A 7,762-nucleotide genomic window follows, 5' to 3' on the forward strand; every position below is an offset into this window, starting at 1 on the left:
GCTTTGGGATTTCCAGAGTATCCCTAGAAGTCCAAAAGACACTTATTAGACCTATTTTTATATAAATGCACTATTGGTATATGTTCCACAGTTTTATGAGATCCTAGAAATCTTATGTCTCAGAATATGTTATCAGTTATAACTCTAATGTTAAATTATTATGAACTAAAAAAAATTTCTTTGTCATTTGTGAAAGTTTATCAGGTCCTTAACTCTGGCTATTCTAAGTTTTTATTTTGCCATCCACAAGTTTCTTCCCTTAAACACAGTTTTGAAATTTGCCTTGGTATATTTTCTTAAATAATTAGAACAGTGTTATACTTGATGATTTTAGTGAAACTACAAATAATGATTGTTTCTCATTAAACATGATTTTTCTGTGACTGCTTATCCAAACCTCTTACCTCAATGAAACTGATTCTTTAAATTGGAAAATATTTGGATTTTACACCATTCCCAGAAAATAATTCTCTCATTCTTTGGTACATTTAGACAAAGAAAATTCCAAGATTTAGACTGACAAAACCCGATTTAATTTTCCAGTGTCAACAACATCTATGGTGCATTTTTCTGAATTAGCCAAATACTAGAATAAAAAGAGACCTCATTGGAGCTAAAAGTACTAGACTGGAAATTTTAGAACATGCAGAATTTGCTATAAATAAAACAAGATATTTCTTTGAAAGAATTCACTTTCAAATAGAAGGACATATTAAAGGTAATTTTTTGTTAAAAAGAGAGAAAAGAATAGCAAACACTTTTAAAAGATTATGTATCACATAAATGGAGACACTAGACAAACCATGGAGTACTACTTCAGAACTAAAATGTTAAAAGGAGATTGAACTTTAACAATAATTATTAACAATATTAATATAGATGGAATCTAAACTAGTCTGGACAATGGCCAGACTTCTTAGTGCACAGACTAGGGCTAATGACCTATGGGAATTTTACAGAAAGCATCAATCATGGAAAATGATTCATGGAACTTTTATCCCTGGACTCTGAAGGGTCCATATTCCCAGATTAATAGAGTCTTTAATAAACCTGTAATACAGCTAGCCAGAACTGGAAAAAATACTAAGCCATACTCATATTTTGCCAAGGACAGCAGATAGACAGTATTGGAAAATGACTTCTATTAGAGTAACATTTCCTTGTCTGATTGTGAACTTAGAAATGAGGTTTCATTATGCCCAAACATCTGTGGAATTTCTCAAAGTCTGTCCTTTTGTCTCCATCCTTATTACTAATTATAGGTACATGGTGAGAAAAAAATTTTGTTGGGAAATAATGCAAAATGACACTTTTATTACCTGACTTTTCCGTAACGTGACCACTCATGTACTTCCCCAGACTGGAATATGGTATAAGAACAAAATAATATGGTAAATCAAATTGTTTGCAGATCAGAGTGATAATAATTTTTGTATTAAAGACCAAAACTTTCTTGGAATTAAAATTAGGCATATCACATGAAGCTTTGTCAATGGAGAAAATAATTAGAATTGAATGCTATTATGGTTTGGATGTGAGGTCTCCCCCAAAAGCTCATGTGTGAGACAATGTAAGAAGGTTCAGAGGAGAAATGATTAGATTTTGAGAGTCTTAATCTAGTCAGTGACTTGATCCCTGATTACCTGAATGGTAACTGGAGGCAGGTAGGGTGTGACTGGAGGAAGTAGGAATTGGAGCATGACTTTGGGGGTATATATATTTGTGTCTAGTGAGTGGAGATTCTCTCTGCTTCCTAAAGATGTGAGCTTCTTCCCGATGACGTGAGCTGCTTCCCTATGCCACGCTCTTCTGTGGTGATGTTCTGCCTCACCTTGGGCCCCAAGAAATGGAACCATCTTTCTATGGATTTAGATCTCTGAAACCGTGAACCTTCAAAGAAACTCTTAATTCCTCTACAGTTGTGATGGTCAGGTCATTTAGTCACAGCAGGGAAAAAGTTGGCTAAAGCAAATGCCAACAAAATATTTTATAAGTACAGATAACTATAGATACAGAGGGAAAATATACTGTCAATCTGCTCAAAGAGTTTGATAATATATGCCCATGATATATTGATTTGTTAGGATGTTCATTTCCCTCTCCTACTACATTTTCTTCTCTAGGATATCCTGTGTACTTGATTATCATACATTTAGGCCTAATACTACCATAATACTTTGTATGTAAATGTTATATCAGATGCAAAGAATAGAAAAAGAGGAAACTCAGAACATAATCATGATGGATAATGGCATTAATTAGATCCACATACTTCTTCCTTAAGAAGAAGACTACTTTTCTTCCTACTCAGCCTCATCTTTTTTGAGTGCAAAAGATGACATTCCTAGCTTGGTGCAACCTAAAAGACTATTTGGTCTCAATATGCAGAGATCATGATGCTTGGCTAACTGAGGGAACTGTGAAATAAATCTCTCTGAACAATCTCCTTCTATATTAAAGTCTTGCAGACTGCTTAACCTTGGCTGACTAATATATCATGATTATGGAGAGGCAGAATACTATAGGTTGAGAGCCAGAATTATCTTTGGCTATCTTAAGTCCTTTATTAACCATTTGCTTTAACTCTTGTACCTAAATTAACATTCTGATTACTAAGATATAAGCTTATCAAAATGTATTGCTAAGCTTATCAGACCTAATGCCCCCACTTAACCCTAAGGCTAAGAATACTATAGACAACATGTGGAACCTATAGACAGCTTTCTGCACCTCACTGTGACCCACCTACCTGATGCTTCCACCAATGTGATTAGTAAAATGAATTCATTTATGACTTTTTTTTTTACTATAAATGTTTATGAAAACTTTTCTACAGTAAAACAGGTTACTATAGTAACTTTAATCTCTTTCAGGCTGTAGTTATTCTTATTTAACTCAGAATAAACTTTTATTATTTCCTTTAAAAAGAGTCATTATTTTATAACAGCAGAATAATATTTTGTGACAGAAAATTCAAATTTCTGTGTCTATTATAAAGTTTTATTGGAAGTCAGTCATGCTCAACTATTTACCTGACATTTCTGGATACAGTGACTCTATGACAGTAGAACTGAGTAATTGTGGTAGAGACCATATGACCTGGAAAGTCTAAAATATTCATCTGTCCTTTATAGGTAAAGTTTTCTAAATATTGATTTTAACTTACATGTACATCAAGTAATGACATCTAAATTAGGATGGTAGGTTTCCATAAACAGGATATTGTAAAGTTTGCCCTTATTTTCAATATTACATTCCTGTTATGGTTTAGATCTGGATTGTCCACCAAAGACTCAGGTATTGAAGTCTTGGTACCCAATTCAGGAATCTCCAGTGGTGAGACACTTGGGAAGTTATGGGGTCATGAGAGCTATAACCTTATCGGTCAATTAATTCACTGATGCACTCATAATTTGATGGCACTCTGTGCAGGTGGTGGATACTAGTTGAACAAAGTGGGTCACTGAGGACAAACCCTGAAAAAGAATATCTTGTCCCTAATTCCCTCCTTCTTTATGCTATGATTTCCAGCTGCCATGAAGTGAGTAACTTTTTTCTACCACATACTTCTACCACGATGGTGTGCCTTGTCACAGGTCCAGAAACAATGAAACCAACTAACTATGGACTAAAATCTCTGAAACTAAGAGTCCAAATAAATCTCTCCTTCTTTAAGTTGCTTTTCTCAGGTATTATGTAACATCAATGTAAAGGTGACTCTCAACTTCCATTAAATCATGTGGAATGATTGCCTTGTTTCTAATGATTGAATCGAAAAAAACAAGTTTTTGAAAATTTTATTTCATACAGAAGCATATGATTCAAGAATTGTTTTATTTTGAAAATGCAAAAGGATATTATTATAGAAACTTTTTATGTTTCTCAGGTACTACATTTATTATGATAGATTTATATTCTGTTAAATTAAGGCTGAAATTTTTTATATAATAAAACTTATGAAATTCACATATATACAGAAAAGTACATGAATCATAAGCCTATATTTCAATACATATTTAAAAGATAAATACACTCATGTAATTAGCATTTGTACCTAGAAATATAATACTAACTCAGAAATTCCTCAGTACCTCCCTGGTCACTATTTTACCTCCTATCCATACTAGGTCTTACCTTGACCTCTAAAATGATAGACAAGCTTTTATAATTGTATATTTTCCTTTGCATCTTGCTTATTTGAGTAATATTATATTGATGTGATTCAAGTTACCTAGATTGAGTGCATTTATTATTATTTATCTATAGTTTTCATCAGGAATTATGACCTACTGTTCATAAAATATTGCTTTGTATCAAGTTAAGTGTTATCACATGGAAGTACAATTGCTACGGCATGATTTATGCATGTTTATCCTTAACAGCTACTTCTATACAATTTTCTAAGCTGTTGAGTAAATATGCAATTCTATTGGAAGTTTTAAAACATTTAGTTACTTGAAATTCTCACCAATATTTGAAATTGATGATTTAAAAAAGCAGCTATTTGTGTAGGTGTGGAGAGAAATTTGGCTGTAGTTTTAATTATAGTTTTCCTTTGAACATAGTGGGAGGACTCAACTATTTGATTTCAAATTTTAATACAAAGCTGTAATAATCATGATAATACACTATTGTACATTTTGACGTAGATCAGGAGAATAGATTAGGAAGTCTAAAATTAAACCCTGACATATTATAGTCAATTTTCAACTAATATTTAAATAAAGCACAATTCAGTAAAGATAATATTTTCCATAAATAGTGCTGGGACCTTTGAGCATCCTCTGGCAAACAAATGAACCTCCATTGTTACTTTTTGTTATACAAAAGTTAACGTAAGTCTTATCATAGGTTTTAAAAAAAACCTTTGGAATTCAATACAAGGAAATAATACTTCTTTAACTGTATTTCTTAGCTAAAGTCACAAACATTAAAGGGAAAAATCAGTATACTGAAATTCACCAAAATTTAAAGTTATCTTTGGGTGATAATATTAAGAAAATGAAAATATAAGGAGACAGAAAAAAATATTTGCAAAACACTTATCTGGCAAGTGGCTGGATTCCAAAATACATACAATTCTTTTATAACTCAGTAGCAAAACAACCCAATAAAACATTTGACTTTTTTCTATAAATGAATAAAAACTTCACCAATGCATATTTATCATGACCAGGGAGTCCATGATAAGATCCAAACACTATTAGTTATTTGGAAAAGGTAAATTTAAGGCATGATGGCTTTTGAAATGTGCTCACTAGATTTGCTGAATTGGAGAGACTGACACCACCAAATGTTTGAGAAGATGAGAAATGCAGACTTTCAAGTAACTGAAGAGCTAAGCAAAAAGCTGGTCAAATGCAAAATGGCATAACCACATACACCCACTTTGGGAAAAAACCTGAGTTGCCATCTTTCCTTCCCTCCCTCCCTCCCTCATCTTCCTCTTCTTCTGCCTCCTCCTCCTCCTCTTCTTCTTTCTCCTCTTGCCACCAGTCTCCTCCCCTCCCCTCTCCTCCCTTCATCTCCTCTTCTCTTCTCTCCTTTTCTTTTCCTTTCCTTCCTTCCTTCCAGTCTTTCCTTCCTTCCTGTCTTTCCTTCCTTCCTTCCTTCTTTCCCTCCTTCCTACCTTTCTGTCTTTCCTTCCTTCCTTCCTTCCTTCCTTTCTTCCTCTCACTCTCTCTCTCTCTCCCTCTCCCTCTCCCTCTCTCTCTCTCTCTCTCTGTCTCTCTCTCTCTCTCTCTGTCTCCTTTCTCCCTTCCTTCCTTCTTTTTCTTCTGGGAGTTGAATCCAGGAACACTGTACCACCAAATTTCATCTACATTCCCTGCTATTTTATTTGACATTTTAAGACAGGGTCTCATTTAGTTATCCAGATTCACCTCCAAATTGTGATCCTCCTGCCTCAGCCTTCTGAGTAGCTGGCATTACAGCAGTGTACCACCATACTTGGCAAATTTCTTAGAACATGAATACCTGCTACATGACCCTAGTAAACTCAATGCTTGATATATTCCCAAGAGAACTGTTACTAAATATCTGCACAAAGGTCTGTATGAAATCATATTTAGGGGTCATTTTAATAATGTTTCCTCCAAAACATTAGTTTTCATCAACATGATTAAATAATAAAATGTTGATACACTCAAGCAGTGACTAAAGGAAGGAGACCGCTGACACAAGTATCTACATGGATGTGTTTCTCTCCTTTCTTTCCAATGCTAGAGTCAAACTCAAAATTTCACAGGCCAGAAAGGTGCTTTAGTGCTCTTATGCTGAGCTACACCTAAACCTCTCTTATTTAGGACTTTTTTTTTTGTGGTGCTTTGAATCAAACCCACTAGGCAAGCACTCTACCAATTAGCTAAATCCCCAGCCCAGCAGCATGAATGAGTCTCAAAAGAAAAATATCTTGTCAATGAAGCCAGACTTGACTGGAAAACCTCCATAATTGCTCTCCCATTAAACTCTGGAAGAGGCAGAAATAATAAAGGAAATAGATCAGTGGTTGCCCAGGGCTGACCAGGTGAGGGACTAAAATGGAAGAGTAAACTGGGGTGATGAAAAGTATTTTGATGAAAGTGGGATTATACAACACATGTGTTTATCTAAAGTCCTGAAACTGTGCATATAAAAAAAAAGGTGAATTTTACTATATGTAAATTAAGTTCAGTAAACAACAACAAAACATCTTTCATTCTTTGTGATATTGTTCTAATCTTAACTTACTTTTTTACCATGGGTGTAGTCCTTTACTCAGCTCTATGAAAGCTCCGGGGTTACCAGAGCCCTTCTGTATTGATACATTATCTTCAGCTACAAGACAGATAAAGTTCTAACTTTTCAGCTTCTAATGAGCTTCCTCTGAATGACTCCTCAGCCTCTTTTCCACTGTTTTCAAACTATCAAGTTCCTTGTGGTGAAATGAAACACTCAATATTGAATCCCATCAAAGTTTTTTTGTTGTTGTTTTGTTGTGCTTTTTGCCTTTCTTTGTGATAATATCCCCTCAAATCCTAGATATTGGACTCAACTCAGTGCCTTAAGATCTGAACTCCTTTTGTTTTATTTTCCCAGTCTACATAAGAATGCTGAACTCTCAATTCAGCTTCACTGCCTCCAAACTATCACTTTCTTCTTGTTTTCTTGGCATCTTGGCCTAAGCTGCTTAGGTTGAGATAGGATGCACAAGTCATATCCAATGTATTCTTCTCTATGACATTAGAAGGTTATTCTCAAGTCAATGTGTTCCCCTTATTTCTAGGATATTGGTACCTCAAACCTGGCCTCTTTGCAGCTCTTCTGTGCCTTCAGAAACAACTGATTTTAAAAAATTATTTTAACAATTCTAATGCTTCTTTCACAAAGGTTGATCTGATGCAAGTTGCTTCATTGTGACTGGAAAGGAGCATTTAAAGACTAAACTATTTTGAAATTGAAATACATACTGGGAAATCTCAGTGAAATATTAAACTTGTATATAAACCAGACTTTGCAAGGCCTTTCAGCAAATAGCATGTGTGAAGATTACTAAGGAAGGTCAAATGTTCTACCAAAACGAATGTGAGATGTAGCATGTTTGGAACTAATATAAATAAGTCCAGGGGACACTCAATGGTGGAACAGGTTGGTTTGACTCTATCTTTTACACTTTTTCTAGGCTAGGCATTGACCATTATGAAATTAATTGCCCTCATAAATAAGCAAAGATTATAATAATAAAAATATGATTAAATCCTATTTATGTTTCTTACAAAATGCA

General features: G+C 34.3%; 1 pseudogene; it reads left to right on the top strand.

Annotated features, from left to right (window-relative positions):
* The window catches only part of LOC124973844 (high mobility group protein B1-like), a 57,984-nt pseudogene extending 56,104 nt beyond the window's left edge, over window positions 1–1,880 (top strand).
* Window positions 1,881–7,762: the final 5,882 nt, after the last annotated feature.

This window comes from Sciurus carolinensis, unplaced genomic scaffold, assembly GCF_902686445.1.
Source record: "Sciurus carolinensis unplaced genomic scaffold, mSciCar1.2, whole genome shotgun sequence".
NCBI classification, from domain to species: Eukaryota; Metazoa; Chordata; class Mammalia; order Rodentia; family Sciuridae; genus Sciurus; species Sciurus carolinensis.